The sequence below is a fragment of the Rattus norvegicus genome, chromosome X (assembly GCF_021556685.1).
Source record: "Rattus norvegicus strain SHRSP/BbbUtx chromosome X, alternate assembly SHRSP_T2T, whole genome shotgun sequence".
Taxonomy (NCBI): domain Eukaryota; kingdom Metazoa; phylum Chordata; class Mammalia; order Rodentia; family Muridae; genus Rattus; species Rattus norvegicus.
The window spans coordinates 157,338,271-157,364,119 of NC_141554.1; the positions used below are offsets into that span (position 1 = coordinate 157,338,271).

General features: G+C 37.4%; 1 long non-coding RNA gene across 1 annotated transcript in view; it reads right to left on the reverse strand.

The window, feature by feature from the left end:
* Nucleotides 1-6,822: 6,822 nt before the first annotated feature.
* The window catches only part of LOC147998398 (uncharacterized), a 60,130-nt gene continuing 41,103 nt past the window's right edge, over nucleotides 6,823-25,849 (reverse strand). Inside the window, exon 4 of the long non-coding RNA XR_015646815.1 lies at nucleotides 6,823-7,019. This is a non-coding gene — a long non-coding RNA (uncharacterized LOC147998398). The remainder of the gene's footprint in view (nucleotides 7,020-25,849) is intronic.

The window sequence follows — 25,849 nt, forward strand, 5'->3', positions numbered from 1 at the left end:
AAATGTCTCAGTCTTGCACTTCAATTCCACAGATAGAAGAAAACAGAAATTTCCACTTCAGTATAAATGCTCTGCCACACTTCCTCTGAAATGGTGGACTCAAAGCCTCTAGAACTGTGATCTTCCTTTTAATTGTTCCTGTGACATATTTTAGTGACAAGAACAGAAATGAAATTAATATAATATATACAGTAGAATAGCTTTCTGCCTTTAAAGGAAGCAAACTCTGTCATATTCCAACATGGCTAAGCCTAAAGAAAATTATGAAGAAGGAAATCAGCTAATTACAGAAGGGAAATAATAGAAAATATGCACATGTAACATCTAAAGTAGTCAAACTCATAGGGGGAAAAAGCCTGAGTATCAGTGGCTGGTATGATGAAATACTTCAAAAATCTGCTATTCAATAATAATTGTTCTAAACCTACACTATACACTTAAAAGTTAGTAAGGTGGTAAGTTTCATAGTTTGTGTTTTTATCATAACTGAATGATAATCATTTATTTGGAGACATATCAGCAGTTGTTGCATGTCTGGCTATAATGGGTTTGTATTATGCTAATGGCAGTCAGCAACCACGGAAAAGAAGACCCAGGCTAGTCTCTAGCACTTTTCTAATTTTAGCATTTTCATCATGTATTAGGTTATACCACGCTTCCTTTTAATGAGAAAATGGGGACTTTGTCTAGCAACATATCAAAATTTTTGAATTTTTGTGCCCGCTAACACAACTGAAGTTAGGCCCTGCCAACCCATGAGTAGAGGCATACATAGGTAGAGAGTAATGAAGTGTGAAGCCAGTGCGCTCTTGTCCACTTTAGCTTCCATTAATAGAATTCCTTAGCTTGTGTAGCTTATAAACAATATAAATTACTTGGGGTTGGGGATTTAGCTCAGTGGTAGAGCTCTTGCCTAGCAAGCGCAAGGCCCTGGGTTCAGTCCCCAGCTCCAAAAAAAAAAAAAAAAAAAAAAAAAAAATTACTGCAGTACTCTGAAGGCTTGCAGGCTAAAATCAGGTTGCCAACATGGTAAGATTCTGGTTAGGCCCTTTTGTGTTGTAGAGTAATGTTTTGGTATCCTATTGTCAAAAAAGTGAGCTTGTTCTCTTCAGCAAGCTTCATTTATAAGTCATAAACCCCGTGTTTGATCTACTCACTCCATAAAGACCATGTTTTCAATGACTGAGGCTGAGAATATTTAAACATGAACTGGAGAAAAGCAGACATTCAGTGCACATTACACTGGACTGCTCAGGCCTATATATTGTGGGGCCCATAATTCTTAAGATAGTTGGTAATATGATTGGTTACTAATGTCTGAGGAAAGAAGGTCCAGCATTTTAGAAGAATAACATACTTGACTGACCTCATTTATCCAATGCCACTTGTTTATCTTCTGGTTTTGTGGTAGGATAGCAGAGAAATATGGTGAGTGAGGCTCAAAGAAAGGTACCCCATTGACTTGAGCTCTGGACCAATATTCCTCATGCTGAGAAACCATTCATTTTTAGCATTTTCAGAATTTATGCCAAATGGTTAACATGACCTGAATAAATGAGATACACTGGTCACAATTAGGGACCCCAGTGTGCTGAGGTTGAAAGTCCAGTTCTCACTAGTTTTCTCACTTTGTCATGGAGAGGCCCTATATCCCCCTCTATGTAATTGGGATAAATAATAACAGTCCAAAATTAACAACTATGCAATACATAAATATTTGGTAATAATCACATACATGCCAAAATTTTCAAATACCCATAGATGATATAGTTTATTATAAATACTGGAATAAAAACTGAATTTAAAATCTAACCTAATCTGAATTTCAGACATTCCATTTTTTTCAATTAAATCATGACAAGCAAATATGAATTATCTGTATGCATAAAACAAAGACCTCCTTAAAGCCTCATACACGATCTTGGTGCTTCTCCAGATATTTTCTTGTATGAATGTAGTCTGGGATTAGTTACTGTCTGGCCTCAGCTTTACATATCATCTGTTCTTATCTGTAAAGCATTTTTAAATATATGCACTAAATATGCATTTTTAAAGTCCAAAGATGCTACAACTTCTTAGTTGTGAAACATGCAGCAGATTATTTCTTCTGCTAAATTTCATTTTCTTCATTTGTAAATGGCATGTAACTCATAGATTCTTTCGGATAGCCAGCCTATATCACCACCTAACTGTATGGCATAAAAAAAAAAAAACAACTCAGTAAATGTCCACATTCCCTTTTATTCATAAGGTGACATGAGAAATGGCTGCATCACTTGTCTTAAGCTTTCAAACACAAGAAATCATACACAGTTTCATGGTAGTCTCAGAAGATGAAACGTAAAAACAGATGGTATAAAAATTAGATACCACAGAGCACACCTAAGCACATTGATACTAGTTAGAAGAAATTGTGGTATAGAATTACTGAGTGAATCAGAATTTAATCAGATTGGGTGTCAACATTTAGCTATGGATATGGCTTTGAAAGGCTCTAATCTATATCAATATACTTTAGATAAACTTACAAGCCCCCAAGGCCAAAAGGAAGAGAATCAGGGCTCTGAGTGCTGGGACAAAAGATGGGAGCACAAACAGAGGCAAACCAGGAACATCAATTAATCCCAGGCGTAACAAACTCATCTCATCCTTCTGGTTTACATGGCACTGGAACACATATATGAAGAGCACTGCAATGATGGTAATAAATCTCATTACGTCAGTGAGCAGGGTTGCCAGAAGCTTCCCAGATAATGGGTACACATCCAATCCTGGCACAGAGGAGAGAGGGGATGAACATGATGGAGAAAAACAAAACAAAAAAACAAAACAAAAACTATATTGCTCCTGAAGTTTCTACTTGAATTCCTGATGGAAGCAGGAGAACTTGCAATATTAGGCAGTGATGAGACTACAAGAAGCACGGCTGTGGGTAAAACTATTCTGAAAGAAAATGAAGGTGGTTTTCCAGCCAGGAGTGCATGTGCCAGGGCAGCAAGCCTTGCAAAGATGTGGTGCAAGGAGTTCAGATAAATGACAGAATAAATGCAAAGATGTGAAACATAAACAAACTTGGTGATTTCAGCAGCTGCACTAAAAGAAGCATTTGTGCCATAATGGAAAGGGAAGAGGTCAAGAATTTAGCCAAGAATGACTGATTCTAACTACCACTAGTAACACTATGCTTGCCTGTGCTGACACCGTCTCTTGCCTAGAATCCTATTATAGCCTCTTTTATTGGTCTTTCAGCTTTTATTCTTGGTCTCTCTGTTCTACTGCATATTTTCCCAAATTTTATTATTCATTAGAATCATCTAGGGAGCTTTTATTTGGTCTTTGTATTCATTTATGCATTAATGAAGTCCCACCCACAGGTAGCAAAGGGTTTTAAGTACTAGCACTGCCCAGTTTAGGTTGTGAGCTGGCTCTGTTCATTTCCCTGCCCTGCCTCTGCATCAATATTCACATTTTACTGCCTAACTGTAAACATTCTAAATAGCTCCAGATCCTACTATGGGCCATGCATGGACTTAAAAGATCTTAACTCAGTCATTCTTCTTGGGCACTGTGTGAGGTCCTTTTGATTTTTAACCCATAGTCAAAATAAGTTCATCTCAGAGCATACAGCTAAAAGATGATACGTTTTAGTACTTGAACATATGGGATCCTGATCTACAGGACTTGTTTTAAATGAAACAATGAGGCCCCATGGGAACAATAATCTGTTTTCAGCAGGGGAGACCTTTTCTTATTCTATGTTTGGATAAGGTGGAGCCACCTACAGCAAGTAAAAAGCATTCTTCAAAGAAACAGACATAACAGAAAATATGCACATTTCTATATAGACATATTTTTGTTTTTTTCTTTTTTCTGTTCTTTTATTGGATATTGTCTTTATTTACATTTCAAATATTGTCAATTTCTATAACTCTCCCACCTGTTTTGGAGCTCAGCTGTCTAAGTCTACCTTTTAATCTTTACACTCTGACAAATATGAGAAGTATTTCAATTGAGGCAGGTGGATCAGTGGAACAGAATTGAAGACCCAGAAATGAACCCACACACCTATGGGCACTTGATTTTTGACAAAGGAGCCAAAACCATCAAATGGAAAAAAGATAGCATTTTCAGCAAATGGTGCTGGTTCAACTGGAGGTCAACATGTAGAAGAATGCAGATCGATCCATGCTTATCACCCTGTACAAAGCTTAAGTCCAAGTGGATCAAGGACCTCCACATCAAACCAGATACACTCAAACTAATAGAAGAAAAAGTGGGGAAGCAACTCAAACACATGGGCACTGGAGAAAATTTCCTGAACAAAACACCAATGGCTTACGCTCTAAGATCAAGAATCGACAAATGGGATCTCATAAAACTGCAAAGCTTCTGTAAGGCAAAGGACACTGTGGTTAGGACAAAACGGCAACCAACAGATTGGGAAAAGATCTTTACCAATCCTACAACAGATAGAGGGCTTATATCCAAAATATACAAAGAACTCAAGAAGTTAGACCACAGGGAGACAAATAACCCTATTAAAAAATGGGGCTCAGAGCTAAACAAAGAAGTCTCAGCTGAGGAATGCCAAATGGCTGAGAAACACCTAAAGAAATGTTCCACATCTTTAGCCATCAGGGAAATGCATTTCAAAACAACCCTGAGATTCCACCTCACACCAGTCATAATGGCTAAGATCAAAAACTCCGGCGACAGCAGATGCTGGCGAGGATGTGGAGAAAGAGGAACACTCCTCCATTGTTGGTGGGATTGCAGACTGGTACAACCATTCTGGAAATCAGTCTAGTAGTTCCTCAGAAAATTGGACATTCTACTACCCAAGGACCCAGCTATACCTCTCCTGGGCATATACTCAAAAGTTACCCCAACATATAAAAAAGAAACGTGCTCCACTATGTTCATAGCAACTTTATTTATAATAGCCAGAAGCTGGGAAGAACCCAGATGCCCTAACAGAGGAATGGATACAGAAATTGTGATACATCTACACAATGGAGTACTACTCAGCTATTAAAAACCATGACTTCATGAAATTCGTAGGCAAATGGATGGAACTAGAAAATATCAAGCAGAGTGAGGTAACTCAATCAACCAAAAATCACACATGCTATATACTTACGGATCACTGAATAGTAGCCCAAAAGCTGAGAATCCTCTTTAGAGAGATATTTACTCTTACAAAACGGGCTTATGTTGGAAGTTAAAATTTTTCAGTGTTTATAGACAGCCTATAGATTAGGAGAGTTAATATTTGAGTGGGAATGAAGTCTGCTGCTGAACTTAACAGCTGATGGCTAGTGAGGCAGATGAAGACCAAAAGCATTATTTAGGATAATTCTCTATTCCTGTCTTTTTGTCTTCCATCTGTTCTTTCAGCTAATTAGATAGGTCCACATATACTATGGCAAACAATTTCGTTTACTCAAAGTCCTTTGATTTTAATGTTAAACTCACCAAAACATATCTTTATAGGTAAATCCAAAACAATTTTGAGTAAATATCTGGTTAATTGTGGCACACATATGTTGATGCACAAATGTCTTACAACTAGAAGCATAAGATCATTTAGTAGATGAAGGGAGAAATATTAGTCATCAGAGTCCAAAGAGAGTAGGGTAGGTTAGAAGCTGTATTAAAGGGTCATAGTTTCCCATATTGTGTGACTTCCTTGGTGTGGTGCTCCCATTCGTGCAATTTCAGAGTAAACAAGAAAGCCTAAGAATGGGAGCCAGACAACAATATGTTTTCTTTTTTTTTTTTATTAACTTGAGTATTTCTTATATACATTTCGAGTGTTATTCCCTTTCCCGGTTTCCGGACAAACATCCCCCTCCCCCCTCCCCTTCCTTATGGGTGTTCCCCTCCCTATCCTCCCCCCATTGCCGCCCTCCCCCCAACAATCATGTTCACTGGGGGTTCAGTCTTAGCAGGACCCATTCCTCAGGTAATCCCAAGGCACAGAAAAAAAATGTTACGGATAACTGGCCTATTCTGAGCACTACATCATTTCTATCTTAATAAAAACAAGTCTAACACAGTTGGGAGGGAGGCAGGGGCATGAGGATATCTGTGAGTTCAAGGCCAGCCTCATATATATAGGGATATTCAGACCTACAGTGTCTAAATAATAAATAAATAAATAAATAAATAAATAAATAAATAAATAAATAAAGCAAGTGTAACCATCCAGTATCTTCTGCTGAAATGTCTCTAACATCTACCCACTGTATCGGGAAGAAAATCAAATTTCTTATGACTTGCAACGTTCTGTCCTACCTGACAAGTACCTGTTCCACAGTTAATCATAGTGCACTCCTCTTCTCAACAACTGACCTTTTTGCTCTTCAAATACATTGAAGCTCCTCTTCCTCAGAGCTCTGAGACTTCATATTTAAGCCAGTCTTCCAGAAAACACGCACAACACTGCTACCTTTTTGATATCCAGGACTCCTTTCAAAGACTTCACCAACTTTTGAGGTAACCTTATGCAAAGGGAACCTCCATGTGAGTGCTTTGCCTTCAGAAACTGACAAGCTCATTTCCCTAGCTGCTGGGAAACCTGTTGGCACTTGGCCTTGGCTGGAAAAACTGTATATTTCCAATGACAGGCTATATCCAATAGCTCATTCCGGGTAAAGTTCAAGGATATAGCCAGCTCACTGCAACATGGGAAACTCTCAAGGGTTTTCTCAGCCCTGATCATTCCCAAGGGCAAACTAAAGCCTTGGATAAGAACAAGTAACAGAGCAAATTCTTGGACCAGTGTAGCTTCCTGGGTTTTTGTTTTGTTTTTTTTTTTTCAAACGTTGATCCTAGTGGCTTTCATTGATATTCTTCCAGGATATTCCTTCCATCTCAAAGCTGAACCTAACTCAAGCTGCTAATCTTGGCAATAGTGGTCTGAAAAAGCAATCCTAGGCATGACATCCTGAAGCTGGACCATCTGCCGTGTAACTGGCGCTGAGACTCTCTTCACTGGAGAGAGGTGGCACAGGAATCTATAAAACAGACAATTCATTGTTAACATTTTTACATGTGAAACTGGGATATGATGCATGGGGAAGGAAATTCACTAGCAAGAATAGAAATAGGGAGCTTTATAAAGTGTGACCAATGCTTTGCAGTAATGTAACAAAAGACAATGAGGAATCTGCTGTTACAAGACAAATGTGAAGACTAGACAGCCTCTCTCATAAATGAAAACTTGGTGTTAGTCTCCAGAATTTGAGAAGGAGAGAAAGCTGCCCAGTCCTAGAAATTAATCATCTAATCAACAGAGAGAGCTCCAATGAAGCTTAAACTCCCAATCACATATCTATGAGGCAAAAGCCAGGTATCTAAATGAAACAGAATGGAATACCACATCATAAGTAGTGAATACTTTGCACTGTATGCCCTCAAATCTGGAATGGTCAGTCTTCATCTAAGCCTTCTGCATTTGTAGATATACTTCGGTCTTTACTACAAATGTTCCTTCCATTCTGAAGTATGATGCAAAGGAACTCCTCTAAAAGTGACATGTGCAACTTCAGGATCAGCCTTTATGCAACTCCCTTACTAGTTAAGAGTCTAATAGTGAGATTATGTCACTGGGTCCTGAGGAAGGAATGGGACTTGACCTCAAACCAGCTGCTGGATTTAGAATAAACCAACTAGCTAGGTCAGTAATCATTTAACTCACCTCACACAATACTGCATCAGAGAGAATTAGGAGAAGCAGAATATAAAGTTGTATAAATGATATTATTATAGTAGCACTCATGAAAAACACAGGACTATCATCCTGGCAAGAACACTGAAAACACTTTGAATAAGTCTCATAACTATATAAAAACAAAAGAATCCACATTGATCAAGGTAGAAATGCTAGTCATTGAGATAGGCAATGTAAAAACAAGCATATATTGGATCATAATTCTTTCGGTTTTTATAGGTTTTCACATTTCACTTTTATGTCTCTTGGGTTTATGGCAAGCTCAAACAGTACAATCACTATAAACAAGTATGGGGTTGAAAGCACAGGACAATAACATGTATATTGGGTAATTATTCAGACTCTTAAATATAAAGCAGAACCTTGTATGCTGTTCAGGTTTTGGTAGAAAAGAAGTGTTTGATAGTAGTTATTAAGGGGTCATCAAGTTAGGTGTCCAACCAGATTCATTAGAAAACAAGCTGATATAAAAGTATATATATAAATTATATATATATATATATATAATGTATAATTGGGACGATTTCACAGATAAGTTGGCTCATATGTGAATGCAAGTTAAAAATTGACCATGGCTGTACTTTTTAGTTCATTCCGGAGTGACCTTAAAAGACAACTGTAAAAGTATATTAGTCCAGTGATACATTTGGTCATTTGTTTTATGCAAAAAGAAAATATTCTGCGGTTTAACGTAATATAAGGACTGGTAGAGAACTAAAGCACCTTTGACTGGTTATACCTCTATGAAAATGCCAGGGGCTGCACAGCCACAAAGGCATCACCTGCAGGAGGACCTAATTGAAGACTGTCTGACAGACCAATGTTTTCTGATGCAGACAATGCCAGCCAATTGGGAACTGCTGTTAAAAGAGATGCTTTCTTGGGACCAATGGGTCATGGGTGGAGGGTATTAACGGAGTTTGCATCAATGTTCAGAGCTTGCACCTGCTCCTGGAGTCTCTGTCCTTGATTCCAACCCACCTCATCTTCAACCCCCAAGGGCAGGTAGGGTCAGGCAGCCAGTAGTCCAGGGCACAGGCAGCAGGTTCCTACTCACCCAGGCTGAGCTGCTGTTATAGAAGAATGCGTAACTTGCAAGAACAAGAGCAGTAGTCTTCAATATAATACTCTGTGCAAATAGCCAATGACCTGGTAGCAAGACAATAACCTTGGAATTTTTCTAATCAGAGAAAGTGAATCATTAAACAAGTGATTGATTTTCAAAAGAATAACATATACTCCAGAAATGCTCTCAGATAGCATAAGAATGTTTGATTCACTGACATGATACCGTATATAATATTGTGCCAAACTAATGTTACTTTGAAGTGGATGAGTTGCTGAAGAGGACACCATGCTATAGAGCCCATTTGTCTTAACACATCCACACTAGCTGAAAGGTATCCTCCTAACAGTTATAGTGCAGGCCCTCGAAAGTACAGTGGAAGACACAGCTCAAAGATGATTCCTTTGACTTTCTTCCAGCATATAGTATACACTATAAATTAAGACCTGCATTTAGTGTTTGTTATGTGACTGAAAAATTTAATACATTGGATATAATAAACTCAAAGGATAAATATATAGTGCCCCTTCTGGAAGAACCTATTTCCTATCTTATAAGATAGTGATGTTTAGAAGATTTTATTTTTATTGTATCTGTTTATAGAGAGTTCAGGATTCTCAAAGGGTAAAAATAGCCAGGCGTGGTGTCACATATCCATAATCTCATCACTTAGGAAGCTGAGATAGGGGTACTGGGAAACTAATGCCAGCCTAGGTGACATATTGAGACCTTACCGTGTTTGAGGAAAAACAAGATCAAAAGAAAAACACTTTTACTAGAGGCACAGAAAGATTTCTTTTATTGAAGTATAAAATGAAAATGCAGCCTAGACACATCCTGCTTCTTGTTCAACGGAATAAGCAGTCAAGAAGTGACTGTGTGCTAATAAGTGGTTCCAATCATAAGGAAACACAAAGGAAAACATCACCCAGTAAAGATAGGAAAGAATTTGTGTGCAACTTTGACGGACCAGTTGGTTGTCTAATCTTTATTTTCAATTTACAAGAGCTAGTTTGATCTGTAAAGAGAATGATGCCTAAGATTTTAGAAACATCAGAGATCAGGGTCTCAGACTTGTCATCTGTTTGTGAAGCCATCAAAACTAGTAGAGGCATTAGCTGAGGGCAAGAAGACTCTGTAAAAGAAGCTACATAAAAGAGATGGGCAATGTCAGTTGAGGCCCGAAGAATAGCTACAGCAGTAGGGAATACAGTTTGCCCTATTAGCTTCTCTCTTCAAAATAATCCTCAAAAATTGTACCCCCAAGAGCTCGGAAACCATTCCTTCTATTATATGAAAAAATTGTGTCTATGTGGTCAGGATGCCCTAATCAAAGCTTTCTTGACTGAAGGATTTATTCCCCTAGTTTCTAGAGAAGTTACAAAGATCATAGCTTTCAGTGGTTAGCTAACTGAAAATTGCCTTTTCCTGAAAAGAAGTGCTCCCACTCACAATCACCACTTTCCCCTAAAAAACATTCATTGAACAGCAAGTAAATATGAGTGTAAAAAGGCCCCATCTCCTGGCTACAACACAGCATACCTCACAAGGGCTGTCTGTCTTCCCTTGAACTCAGATGAATCTATAGTTGAAGAATGATCAGAGCTTAGCTTTTCCCTTTTGCCCATTTCCTTTCCTCCTCTTTTCTACCATCTCACACTTACCAATTCTGAGATCAAGCTCTAGTGAATTTCTTATATGTTCAACCTATTTCATAAAACACACAAAACTCTTGCTATCACTTTCCCTCTTACCTGTGCTCTCACTCATGGTAATCTTCTGTTATATAATCCTATATAAGACAATTACTACTAAAGTAATTGCTTTACTAGCCTTACTACTGACATCATCTCTTACATTTTGTAGAATATTATTTATCTCTTTTCCTAAACTACAGTGCCACAAAGTAGGGCTTATTCACCAATGGCTGTGTACTTAATGTTCCTTTATACATAGAAGGGTGCCAATAGATATTTGACTTGATATTACTAAAATGTCTCTTGTTTATGGCTCTCTTTAGAATTTATAGGGTGGGACAGGATGAATATGTGATGGGAAAATACACAAATCAGACTCAATAAAAGACTGATAGTTTCCTTCACTTTTGTCAGGATCACAAATAGCATCTGCGACTTAAAGTTGGGTTTCTGAGTAGGGAAAACCGTCCAAGCCCTTTGAGGAGTAGAAGTCATAGAATATTATGTCCTGGCTTAATCCATTACCCTCCTGCATTTAGTCAATTCATGATAAGACTGGGACTCATGAACTTCTGAGCAAAGTTCTTTCATTATAGCTGTGGGATGGGTAACCAGTTAGAAAAATCCATAAAATTACTATCGAGTGATTTATCTGGATACATACTTAAACCCTCTGAAATATGACCTATATTTGAATGGAATTCTAGCAAATATACCTGGAAATGAAGAGTATTATAATGAGAATATAAGCAGAAATTATGCTTATGGAATTTTCTATGTTCAGAGAAGTGAAATAGAATATAAATAAGTGGAGAATGAGGACTAAAATCTCCCCACAATACTTTGTCTTTTGATGGTAATTCATAGGCTAGAGTTATGGTATGAATATAAAGTGTCCCTTGCAGACTTATGTTTTTAAAGAGTTGGTCCATAAATGTTGGCATTGCTTTAGGAAACTGTGGAACCATTGGGATATGGGTCCTAGATGGCTGATTATAGATTACCCTAAGGAAGCCTTGAAGACACCCTCCTCTTCTGGTTATGCTCTAAGATCTCTACTTCCTCTTTTGCTAAGATAGGAACAAGAATGTTTTACAAGATCTAATTGTCAGATGTGGAACTGTACCATCCACCATGCCTTCCCCTTCATGAAGAGCTGCTTTCTCTGAACTATGAGTTCAAATAAACCTCTGCCCTCTTAAAATTTTTCACAAAGTTATTTTTTCATAAGGATAATGAAAATAACTAGCATACTTGATTTTAAGATATAGGCTTTCAAGCCCTACCCTTATCGATGAATGAAAAATTTAAACAAGCTTATCATAGAGAGAATACAATAATCTTTTAAAGGTTAATTACAGCCTCAAATTTCCCAGGGCCTAATTTTAGCTTCTCGTTTGGGTTATTATCTGATGACAATTAATCCAAATTATTTTATTATGATGTCAGTATTCTAGTAACTACTAAAGACATGATCTGCAGAATTTGAGTAAACCTCTAATGTTCAACTCAAAGTACCTGTCACATTATATACTATAAATGACTTACTATGCATGAATTTCAGTGTTTTGTGGCATAAAAGAAATAGTGCAACTGAGTTGGATCCCTGAAATTCACATAGTAGTAAGAAAGAACTGGCTCCCACAAGTTGTCCTGAGACTTCAACATGTGAAGGATGGCATGTAAGTGTACAAGCATAAATTAATATCATTTTTTTTGGAAAATATAAAAAATGGCATGAAAAAGTAAATGCAAAACAAAAGCCCAGAGATGGAGGGACCTAGTATAATAATAATGTATAAATTTCATTTTACTGAAATCCCAGACAAAGAGTACAGAGAGGAGCAATTGCTTATTTAAAGAGATATTGAGTAGAAAATTCCACAATTGTTTAATGTACAAACACATTGGTTTGAAAATCCCTATACTGTGTGTGTGTGTGTGTGTGTGTGTGTGTGTGTGTGTGTTTAGAAAAAGAGAGAAAAAGATGAAGTCTCAAAAAGACAGTGGAAGACAGAGATGGAGGAAGAAACACAGAGCTGATAAAACATGTGATAAAAAAAACAAACCCATCATACTATACACTGAACACAGAAAAACTACAACAAAGTTAAAACAAACAACAAAAAAAGTCAGAGAAAACTGTGCAACTTACAAAGGAACAACAGATAACCTCTGAAACAGCTTCTCTTTGGCAGCAATGCATATGATTGGCTAAATGATACTTTCCAGATGATCAAAAAATTACTCACAAATAAAGCATCTCCTATAACCTATCTGAAATAAAAACAATTTCTGACAATCAAAAATCATCAGCTCATATCATTTAAGGGAAATTTTGTACATCAAACAAATTTATTTGAATTGAGAGAACCCTAGGATTATAGCCAATACAGTCACTCAAGCCTGAAAACAAAACAAAACAAAATCTTCCCAAGATTGATTGTCTTTTCTATATGTGACTCAATTATACTTCAGCATAGGAGCCCTACCTAAGTGATAACTCACTCTGAGTTTTATGTTGTCTTGTCATTTGCCAGTTAAATATCATTGATATCATTGATGGTATAGCTGTATGGGTCATACCCTTACCCCACATACAAACACATCTCATAAAATAGTATATGATGCTCCTTCAGTGTACCATTGACCCAGTACTTGTTTTTCAGGTGTTCTCTACAAGTAACATAGACAATAGCCTAATTTCAGTAGTGACCAATTTTGTCTATAGTAGACCTGAGACTTCTACTTCTGAATATGTGTGGCGATTCTAAAAATAATTGTACATTATTTGACACATTTAACGTGCCCTTCCTTTGGAATCTGGGAATAATAATTTGGAATATGGTTTCTTTAATATTAATAACTAGAGTTACTAGTCATGAAAGTGTGTATGAATGAAGTGCCTGAATCTCAGAAGGTCTAATGACTCTTCCCTCAAATCTTTCCATGAGGCAATGGGCATAGGCCCACGGTTGCTCTAAAGCACCCTAACTAGCATTTGGGTGTATTAGTTACCTTCCTATTACTGTGACAAAATGTTGGAGAAAAATCTTAAGGGAGAAGAATTTATCTTGGTTTACAACTTGAGAGTGCAATCAGCTGTGGCAAGGAAAGCCTGATAGAATTAATGGTGTGTGTGTGTGTGTGTGTGTTGGGGCAGGGAGCGGGGGGACCTGTGGCTGGGACTCATGGTTTCTCCGTGGACCAGGAAGCAGAGAGAATGAGGTTGAGTTAGAAGTAGGGTTCTTAGATAATCAGAATTATCAACTTCATAGAATCTAAAATCAGCCGGGGACCGGACTCCTAGGCATGCCTGTGAGTGATTATCTTGATTGAATTAGTTGAGGTCAGAAGACCTGCTGAGTGTGAGTGGCATCATTCACTGGCTGGGATGATAAACTATGTAAGTAGCCTATATAGCTAACCTGAGACATACTTAGTCTGTCTGTGGATTAGTCAGTCAAGTCTGCTCATTCTTATAAATGAAGGAAGCTGAGCAGCAGCGTGCATCTACCTATTTTGTTTCCTGATTGTGGACACAAAGTGATTAGCTGCCTTAAGCTCTGCTTTCCTTGTCTTCACCATCATGATAGACTTCTTTGACCTCTGAACCATAATTAATCCTTTCTCCCTCGAGTTGGTTGTGTCATAGTATTTTATTACAGTGGCAGAACAGGAAACGAAGACAACGCTGTATATAACACTTATGACCCTCTGTTCTCAGTGATACCTTTCTAACCTCATCCCACTGTATAAAGGTTCCACAGACTCCCAGAGTAGTGCCACTAGTCAGAGATCAAGTATTGAAATGCATGAGCCCTTCAGGACACATTTCACATTCAAATTGTGGTGTCAGGATACAGTTAAAACAGAAATTTCCATGAAAAAATAATTTCAAAGTTTATATTCTAATTCTATTGAGCATATTTAAAAACATCCATAGATCGGAAAGTCCAGTTTAACTAGTGACTCACTGCTATTTATTCATCTGGCCACACTATCCGCTTCAGAAATCTGTTGCCCAACCCCCACTCCTTCCATTCTCTGGCTCTTTGATTCCCACAGGATTTTCCATCATCCCATCTCACTAGTCTGAAGGAAAGCAGGATATAGGTTGTCCTGACTCCATCTGCCAGAGGCTAGACAAGGCTGGGAAATTGCTATTGGCATCCACAATTAGCTTCAGTGAGCATTTTCCCATAGAAACAGTCATCTTGATGGTGACTGGCTCCCCAGTGCTATAGGCTTCATAGTCCAGCCATCTTCTTGGTTAAATAGGCTTTTGTGGACTGGTCTGGGAAACTTCCCACCATTTGTAACATTGTTTCCATGGGAAAAATGCTTCTCAACTTCCAAACAACTGACTTACAAACAAACTTTTGGAACAAAATGCAATGGTAAATTGGGCTAGGCCTGTAGACTCTTCCAGAGTCATTCAAAGGCCTGTGACTTCACTCTAAGATGTTAGCTAGGTTTGGGGCTACTTAGCATACCAAAGGGAAGCCACTGGGCTCACTAAAGGAACTTTAATAAGCAAACAGACATGATTGACAGGTCTATAATGGATAGACTGACTCTGGCTTTGATTGGCTACATGGGCCAGCATTTACACTGAATGATTCCCTTAATCAAACACAAGCCTTATCTGGACAGGCAGGGCACTTATCCCACAAAGTGGGTGGTTATTACAGGGATGGCAGGTACTCTGTGTCTAATTGTACATTTAGCGCCCTTTCACAGACATCAGCCGTGGACAGAAAGACAAGCTTATTCTCCCCTCCATTGTCTGATACATTGAATGTTTCATTGGTTCCTTCACCTTGATGAAAACACAGCAATTACGCAGCTTTCATCTGCTTCTTTCAAAGGAATAGAGAAAATTCTGCTTTTGGGAGTAAAATGTTAATTTCCTAAAAGTTCTTCAAGGCTTTCTGAGAGGCGGTCTCCGGTCTCCTATATTGCTGAATTCCATGGACTGCTGCAGCATTTGCATCACAAATGTGACAGGATGGTTACTTAAGAGACTAACAGAGGAGGAAGAAAATGTATAGAGATACCCCATTTCCCATTAATTATTGGAACTGAAACAGAATGCCAGTAACTAGTGGGCACCAGAAGTAGAAAGAAATATATCAGCATGTATTTAATCCCTTACAGACTATAATAATTATTAAGAAATTATCATGCTGCTGATGCTTTAGAGGTAGTGTAGCCACCTGTTCACCCCTTTATTAATCAACAATTTTCTCCTTTAACACTGTATAGAAAAGACTATAAAATGGAAGGGTACAAAAATTGAGATGCCAAGAAATAATTTATATCGTGTAGCAAACGTATGTTAAAATGCATCACTCTAAATAAGGCTGTCACCAGGAAAGAAAATCATAGTTTAGGTCCATTTTATAGCAACATATAATTGGATTAAAGAATAGCAAGCATCTTAGTTGATGTTATTGTTGCTACTATTAGTTTGCTCTGGAATCAGGTCTTCTGGTGAGGAAGCAGCTCTAGTCAGGTTGTTTTCTGTTAGGGCTGTGAACGAGCCAGCAGGGTATAATTCTGTGTTGTGGAAGGAGGCTAATGGGGAGAATGATACCCTGAGCAAAAGACATACATATCTGTTAAAAGATTCTGGGAAGGAAAGTGGCAGTGTGAGCTGTGTATCAGTTCATGTTCTGAGACACATATGATCTGGTTTCAGTGACACTGTCATATGACCTTTCTCAGTCAGATTCCTCTAGATGTTTTTTTTTCATCAAAATCTTCTCCAACTTTATTGACAATATAATATCCCAAAGAGGTTGTTACCATTATTTTTACAGTATAAGATTTGAACTCATGCACAAAATAAATATACTTACCAAGATAACTTTTCTTGTAATAACTATCTTACAAACTACCTCCCATCATCATCCTTTTGTCAATTGAGTTTCAAGATCTCTACTTTAGCTTACTCACATACTTAATATCTTATCTCCTTTTTAAAATAATATAAGAAATTTAACATAGAAGTCCGTGTAACCAGTACTAAAATCAGGATACTGAAAGATAAATAACCTCATTAAAAACTCTCCCTTCTTTCAGTTTTTAATGATACCCCCCCCCTAATTTACCCAGCCTGTGACTGTCACTATTGGGTCACCATCCCTGCAGGAGTATTTCTTTCGTAAATGATATCATAGTGTAGATAATATTTTGGTATTTGCTTCTTTGTTTCAACTTGACTTTGAACTTCACCCAAACCTATTTCTCAATCAGATTTCCATTTTACAACTGTGTAGTATTATACTGTACTATAATTTGCTTAATCAATAGGTCATTGAGTGATCTTTGCATTTCTTCTGGCCTTTGGTAATTATAAATGTACTCATACAATCACCATGTGCAGGTTTTTGTACAAAAGGTTATTTTCCATTCTCTAAGTGCAGAGGTTACTAAATAATATATAGTAATATCACCCATTAACTAACTGAGGGCTCTTTAACACTACCTGAATAAAATTGTGAGTTGGGAAGGAGAAGCTCAAGTGCTCTTCTCTGGCAGGTCTCACTTCCATCAGTGCTTAGCAGCAGTAAGTGACAACAGTGGACAGCCAGAACTAGTAGTCGATAGTACTCTGTAGCACTGCTGTCTTTTCATAGACCTCAGTTATCAGGTCCCAGTGGGACACTTCTGCATTAAGTTTCGTTTCCTATCACTTAGGTGAAATACTTCAACAAAAGCAACTTAAGGAAAGAAGGATTTATTTCAGCTCACAGTTTGAAGGTCTAGTCTATCCTGGCGGGGAAGAAGTCAAGGCTCCAGGAACCTGGAACAGCTGGTAATATCGCACCTCTAGGCAAGAAGAAAGCAATGCTATTCATCACTACCTTCCTATACAGACTGGGACTCGATCCCAGGAAATAGTGCTGCCCATTTTTCCCGTGATTCTTCCTAGTCAATTAACTTCATCAATATAACCTCTTCCAGGTACCCTTGGTGGCATGTCTTCTAAATGATTCCAGGTCCTATCAAACTGACATCGCTAAACATCACAACCTCTCAGCCAGAGTCTGAGATACTTGTTTCTTTAAAGATACCACTTCCATTGACCTGTAACAGCCATTTGTTTGGAATAACTATGACCACATATTTTGACCAGTAACAGCCTTTCATTTGAACAAGTCATAGCCTGTTTTGGAACAATCAAGTAGTTTGTTTCAGCCAATCACAGCCTCATTCCTTAGAAACAATCACAAACATTGAAAGTGGAGTCAGTATCACCTTACCACTTAGCATCCAGCACAGCTTGTAATTTTGCTAGATTACTTGGGAAAAGTACTTGCTCTCTGCCCTCATGAAAAATGACTGCCTTCTGACAGAGTTAATTGAGGCTTGAAATAACAAAAAGTCTGGTACAATTTGAAGCAATCCTGGATGAACCTAGGGACTCAGGAGCAAGGACAATCTACTCTGAATCATCCTACAGTTGTGTCAGTGTTCCTGGAGTGTTAGGCAATACTGGTGCTTAAAAGTGGCCCATTTCACTGGAAAAAATTTCCTGAACAAAACATCAATGGCTTATGCTCTAAGATCAAGAATCGACAAATGGGATCTCATAAAACTGCAAAGCTTCTGTAAGGCAAAGGACACTGTGGTTAGGACAAAACGGCAACCAACAGATTGGGAAAAGATCTTTACCAATCCTACAACAGATAGAGGCCTTATATCCAAAATATACAAAGAACTCAAGAAGTTAGACCGCAGGGAGACAAATAACCCTATTAAAAAATGGGGTTCAGAGCTAAACAAAGAATTCACAGCTGAGGAATGCCGAATGGCTGAGAAACACCTAAAGAAATGTTCAACATCTTTAGTCATAAGGGAAATGCAAATCAAAATAACCCTGAGATTTCACCTCACACCAGTGAGAATGGCTAAGATCAAAAACTCAGGTGACAGCAGATGCTGGAGAGGATGTGGAGAAAGAAGAACACTCCTCCATTGTTGGTGGGGTTGCAGACTGGTACAACCATTCTGGAAATCAGTCCGGAGGTTCCTCAGAAAATTGGACATTGAACTGCCTGAGGATCCAGCTATACCTCTCTTGGGCATATACCCAAAAGATGCCCCAACATATAAAAAAGTCACGTGCTCCACTATGTTCATTGCAGCCTTATTTATAATAGCCAGAAGCTGGAAAGAACCCAGATGCCCTTCAACAGAGGAATGGATACAGAAAATGTGGTACATCTACACAGTGGAATATTACTCAGCTATCAAAAACAATGACTTTATGCAATTCGTAGACAAATGGATGGAACTGGAAAATATCATCCTGAATGAGGTAACCCAATCACATAAAAACACACATGGTATGCACTCATTGATAAGTGGCTATTAGCCCAATGCTTGAATTACCCTAGATGCCTAGAACACATGAAACTCAAGACGGATGATCAAAATGTGAATGTTTCACTCGTTCTTTAAAAGGGGAACAAGAATACCCTTGGCAGGGAATAGAGAGGCAAAGATTAAAACAGACACAGAAGGAACACTCATTCAGAGCCTGCCCCACATGTGGCCCATACATAAACAGCCATCCAATTAGACAAGATGGATGAAGCAAAGAAGTGCAGGCTGACAGGAGTCGGATGTAGATCGCTCCTGAGAGACACAGCCAGAATACAGCAAATACAGAGGCGAATACCAGCAGCAAACCACTGAACTGAGAACAGGACCCCCGTGGAAGGAATCAGAGAAAGAACTGGAAGAACTTGAAGTGGCTCGAGATCCCATATGTACAACAATGCCAAGCAACCAGAGCTTCCAGGGACTAAGCCACTACCTAAAGACTATACATGGACTGACCCTGGACTCTGACCTCATAGGTAGCAATGAATATCCTTGTAAGAGCACCAGTGGAAGGGGAAGCCCTGGGTCCTGCTAAGACTGAACCCCCAGTGAACGTGATTGTTGAGGGGAAGGCGGCAATGGGGGGAGGATGGTGAGGGGAACAACCATAAAGAAGGGGAGGGGGAGGGATTAGGGGGATGTTTGCCCAGAAACCGGGAAAGGGAATAACACTCGAAATGTATATAAGAAATACTCAAGTTAATTAAAAAAAAAGTGGCCCATTTGACTGATAGACAAATAGGCATTTTGCTTAAGGCAGCACAGCCAGGAAGGGAAAGTTCAATAGCTTATAACTAGTTGACTGCCCCATCTCCAACATCTTTGCTTATATACATGAAAATGAACACAATATATATAGCTGTCTCTTGAGAGGCTCTGCCAGAGCCTTACTGATACAGTTGAGGAGCTTGTAGCCAACCACTGGAGTAAGCATGGGGACGCCAATGGAGGAGTTAGGGAAAGGACTGAAGGAGCTGAAGAACAACAATATCAACCAACCAGACCCCGCCAGAGCTCCCAGCGACTAAACCACCAACCAGAGTACACATGGAGGGACCCATGACTCCAGCCATATATGTAGCAGAGGACGGCCTTGTCCAACATCAATTGGAGGAGAGGCCCTCGGTCCTGTGAAGGCTGTATGCTCCAGTGTAGGGAAATGCTAGAGTTGGGAGTTGGGAGTGGGTGGATGGGAGGGGGAGCACCTTCATCAGAAAAAGGGGGACAAAGGGGGGGAGTTTCTGGAGGGAAAACCAGGAAATGGGATAACATTTGAGATGTAAATAAATAAAATATCCAATAAAAATAAACAACTGGATTTTAACACTGCTAGTGAATTTAACATGGTTTAACAATTGCCTAATTACCCAGGGAAAAATCTGTTCCCATCTACTCAGTATCAGTAAGAATTTAACTTCATAAATCATTGCAAAAACTGTATCCCAGAGTTAATGTACCAATTTTGTGCTCACACCAATAACATATAAAAGGGTTTGTAATTTTTTTCTTATCCTGAATGTATACACTATTATTTCCCTCAATCAACCATGCTAAATGACTTCGGAAAATGCACCCTAAAGGTTAGTATGTGACAGCTGACCATTCTCTGAGACCCATTTTGCATGCCAGTATAGATCCAAAGGGAACTCATAAACTTCAGAATTCCCCCTATTTCCTGTTTTTCATGGTGACTCTCTTTCAATTCATTCTTAACAGTACAGTGAGAAACTGTTCCTAATCAAATGGGTGATGTCACCCACCTTCCCTCCACAACCTGTTTAAGGTACTTCAGTGGTTTTCTATTGGTTTTGCAATTGCTCTAATATAACCTGAACATATCTTTTGTCCTAGGCTGGTCTCAGCATCCTTTTTTCTTCTCTGAACATTTTCTCAGGAACTTGATTAAGTGGGGACAGCCAGTTCCATTTATCAGAAATGTTCTGGTCTTTACTGAGTTGATTTTACTAGTTTTCACTTTTAGTCATATGTGACATCCTCAAGGAAGCTTTGCTTTTACTTCCAGTCCTATTCCCAGACCATTAGAATATTCAGTTAAAATTATGAATTTATTCACATCATTGTGTGGATAGTTCATTTTCCACACTGAATCATAATATTTATGTCTCTTTTAGGTCACCAGAAACCTAGTTTATTATGTCTTTCATAAAGTGAATACTCAATAAAATTAGTTAAGCATATTTTTCTAAGATTTAAAATAAGGCCAGTAAGCCCCCAAAGATATTGAAGTATCCTATTTATATAAAATGACAGAAAAAGAAAAATCTAAAGAAAAGTAAATTTGTTTTTAAGAATTGAGATATTTTATTAAGGTAATAAAATGTAAATTTGTTTTAAGAATTGAGATATTTTATTAAGGTAATAAAATTTTTCTGAAGTTTACAAATGAGCAAATTTACTAAAATGTATATAAGATGGGTGCATTTCATTCATATAAATTATACCTCAATAAACTAATTTTTTAAAAATAGATTGGCCATAACTGTACGAAAGTCCCTTTTGCCTGTGTGTTCCATCCTGCCAAGCCACTTGTACATCTTTTTTCACTGTCCATTGACTTGTTATTTAAATAAGATAGGGCAAGGATGCTGAGGGCGTTCTTTCTGGAAAATGTCCATACGGTATAACTGCTTTGTTACAGATTTTACTCTACTTACCAAACAATCTGCTTTTAAAAAATGTTCTACCATTTTTATCAGAATTCTGTTACATTAAAAATCCAGTTTAGGAAGAATTCACATCCATAATCCATGAGCATGGTATTTTGTTTAGAGCCTTTATATTTACTGTCATATTTTTATAATAACTTAAATGTTTCACTATATCATTTTAATTTTCTTGGAGGTAAAGATTCTATATGAATTCATGTATAACCAACTTCATGCTACTATAATGAAATACATGAGACAACTAATTTATAAAGATAAAATGTTGATTTATCTCACAATTTTAGTAGTTCATAGGCATCATACTGGCACTGACTCAGTTATGGTGGTAACAGAATAATCACATATCATGACAAAAGGTCATATAGGAACAAGTCACACCTCAGGCCAGTTACAGAGCAAGAGAGAGAAGACTGAAGTCTCAATCCTATTCAAGAATAACTCTCTTCTGTGCTCATAAAGTCTCCAGCACTTTCCAGTAATGCTTCCCTATTGGTCAAGAGCATCCTATTGCCCAAATAATTACAGACTTTTGGGGGACACCTAATATTAAAGCAATGTATCTACCATTATTTATTTATTACTTATTTTGGCATGTATGTTGTGTACAAATGTGTATATTGGTGTGTGTATGTATGTATGTATGTATGTATGTATGTATGTATGTATGAGAGACAGAGAGAGAGAGAGAGAGAGAGAGAGAGAGAGAGAGAGAGAGAGAGAGAGAGCAAGACAGTGCAGAGGTCATTCCATGTTCAACTAGATTTCATCTCCTTGAAGGAGAATTCCATGGAAAATTACCCAGTTCTATACTAAGAACCCAAGTTCAAGAGGTCCCACTTAACTGTTTTTCCTAGCATATATTAAACTGCCTGTCCAGGAAGAGCCTCCTCCAGCTAACTGCTTATGTTAGCTTCTGTTAAACTGATTACTTCAGCAAAACTTCCCTGCAGCTGCACATAGCAGGATGGTATTTTTACCTTCAAAATATTTGTGTTTTAGACACTCAAGCTATACCTAGGTCCCTAAATACTTGAGTATAGTCCCAGCTGGCTGGAATAAAGACTTTCAATTGGCTATAAATTGTCCCTGAGAGGCTACCCATAACAAATGTCTGTATAGTTGACACTGGGTGTTTTCTCAATTGCACCCCACATAATATACTGGGGCAGGATCACTCGCTTGAACCCAGAGATCTTACTGCTTCAAGTAGTATTACTAGAAAGTTTAATCCAGGATCCCCTAGTTCCACCTCACCATACTGGGATTACATCCTGGCTATTACATCCAGCAGTCATTACTGTGGGTGCTAGAGATCCAAGCTTGGTTCTCATGCTTGCACAGCAAGTGCCTTACCTGAAGAATCAGAACTCCAGCGTCTACTTTTTCTTTAAATCTCACTTTTCAATTACTGAATGCCAGGTTTAAAACTAAGGTTACTACTTTTGGTTCACTTACTGAGTTATTAGGCCTTAGAGGATTTTATTTATATACTTTGAGAATGTCTCCAAAATGAACATGATATTTGGCAAAAAATAGAAGAGAGAAAAAGGGCTTTAGAGTTTTCTTTTCTAAACTTTTCCTTTTCAATGGTCTTGCAAGATGTTTATAGATTTAATTGAGCTTTTAATTTCATTGATTTTTCTCTTTTATTTTGAGCATCATTGATTTCTGTTCTTACCTTCGTTATTTCTTACTGTTGATGTAAGCTTATCTCAATTTTCTAAACTTCAGGAGTTGAGATTTTGTAGTATTGCCATGAGACATCTCTTGCTTTCTCATGTAAAAATACAATGCTTCAAATTTTACTGTAATCAGTGCTTCAGTTACATTTCACAGGATTTGAGAACTGATGGCTTGATTTTGGTTTTGGTGGTAGTTTTGGAGATCTAACTTGTGTGTTTGTGTAGGCTGAACAATTTATTTACCATAGAGCTACAGTCCTTCAGTGATATTTTTATCCAAATTAGATTTTCAGTACTTCCTCCTTCATTAATTAATAATTTAATAGTATATTGTTCAATGTCCAAGCATTTAGAATTTGTACTCATTTTTTACTCATTGTTTTATACCACAGGTTTTAGTGTGGTTAGAGAACATATTCTGTATGGTTCCATTCCTTTAAATTTGGTAAGATTTGTTCTACAATCCAGAATTTAATCTATTGTGATCAATATTCTGTGTGCACCTATAAAGAGTAGCCATTGTGCCTTTCAGGCTGTATAGTTAGCTGATGACATTTTTCAGTTCTTGACTACCTTGATTAACTTAAACGATTACTTTCGTCTTCCAGTTCTACCAGTTCCTGAGAGAGGAGAGAGTTAAAATCCCCATTTACACATATGAGTTTGTCAGCTTTTCAGTTCTGTCATGGTTTGAATCATGTATTACAAATCTCTATTATCAGTGTATATGCTCTCTCCGTATTTCTTCTTGGCAAATTAACCTTTCTATCACTTTGTAATAGTCCTCTTTATCCTTGATAATTTTCTTTTTTTGAGATTCAAATATGTTTAATATTCATTTATCACCTTGAACTTTCATTTGGTTAATGACAGATGATGGGTTGTTTTCAGGCTTTTACTTTCCATGTAGTTATGTCATTATATTTAAAGTGAGTTTGTTATGTACAGCCTGTAATTGGGTCCTGTAGATGTTTAAGCTTATTCTGACAAGTTTTATATTTTAATTGGTATTCAAATTATTTGCATTTAACTGTAGACAGATCTGGTTTCTAGTGTATCATTTATTTTGTTTTATTTGAGTTTTTTGTTGTTAGGTTTGTCATACTTTTTTTCATTTGTTTTTACTCTTCTTTCTTCTCTGGGGTTATTTAAACATTACCAATGCATGTTAATCTATCAGTCATGGTTTTGATTATATACTTTCGATTAGCTTTTTTTCTTTAGTGATTCACATACTCACTTATTTACTTTCTCAATCTCTTGAGAACTACTAGATTTCCACTTCAGAAGAATGTAAAAACCTTACTGGGTTGCCTGTCTTTGTCTCTTACCCCATTTAAAATTAAACAAGACAGTGCTATAATTCTTACTTTAGAATCTTTCATGTCTTTAAAAGCAGGTATTTTTCTCTAATTTCACCTGTATCATATTTTTTCTCAATTTATTAAATTCTGGTTACTGTAGAGCCCCTTCAGAATAGGTGAGGGTTCTCTTTCTCAGAATTTTAGATACCTGCAAGCTCCGCTAATACCACTGTGACATTATCTTCCTAAAGTGATAAAAAGAAAAAAATGAGGAAAAACAACTGAAATGGTAACTGTCTTATTCCTATCCACGTTTTCTTTCTCACTCAGTTTACTGCTTTCTAAATAAGAAGTAGGTATCTGAAGTCCAGCTTTGATACTGGGCTATAGCGTGCTCAGGGATGGAGACTGGTATTAGAAGTAAAATGGGCAGACTTACCCACCAATATGTGGTATTTTCATTTCTAGTTTTTTCTTCAATTTTCTACTATTTATTTTTCAATTTCCTAAGTAGGTTATAAATGTTATGTCTGTATTAAGTAGGAGAGATGGGGAACAGTGTGGTCATGCCATCTTATGTTATGCTAGAGTTCCATGCCATCAATTTTGCATCCACAGAATTAAAACTTAGCCATGGTAGCATTTTTAATTTTGACTGCATTAAGAATATAATTTTACTATGACAGGAAATTCTTATCCAAAAAGGGAATTATATATAATTTTGATCATTCTAGAGATATCATAAAAATCCATAAATTTTAATAAAATAACTCTTGAGTACCCCTCATTAGAGCAAGGGACCCATGAGAATGGGTCTAAGTAGGCTTTTCATGTGAGTGAAACTTGTCAAGCATTAATTCAAAAATCTATCCCTCATTTTCCACCGATTTCTAACTATTAATATATACTATTTCAATCTTAAGTCAAGCTCTGGCATTGAATTATCAACTATAAATCAGGTCCCCAAAATCTAGACACATCTCACTCTCAATTCACTCTTTTTGAGACATTTCTAAGACTCAAATATTGATAACTTCTATTAAGTGAGCAATATATCAACAATCACAAGTTTTTTATGATAAGTATATTAGACTTTATCAGATAATCAAACTGCAAGATCTGCAAAGATGTAGGAATGTATGAGGTATTGGACTGTAAAATTACAGGAGCCAATAAATGCTATCAAAGTACAGTTTTAAGACAATTTATGAAGTAGGTGTAATCCAAACATGCAGGTCCAGGTCTGAGTCAAAATATCTGAGATCCTAGGCTTCTAATATT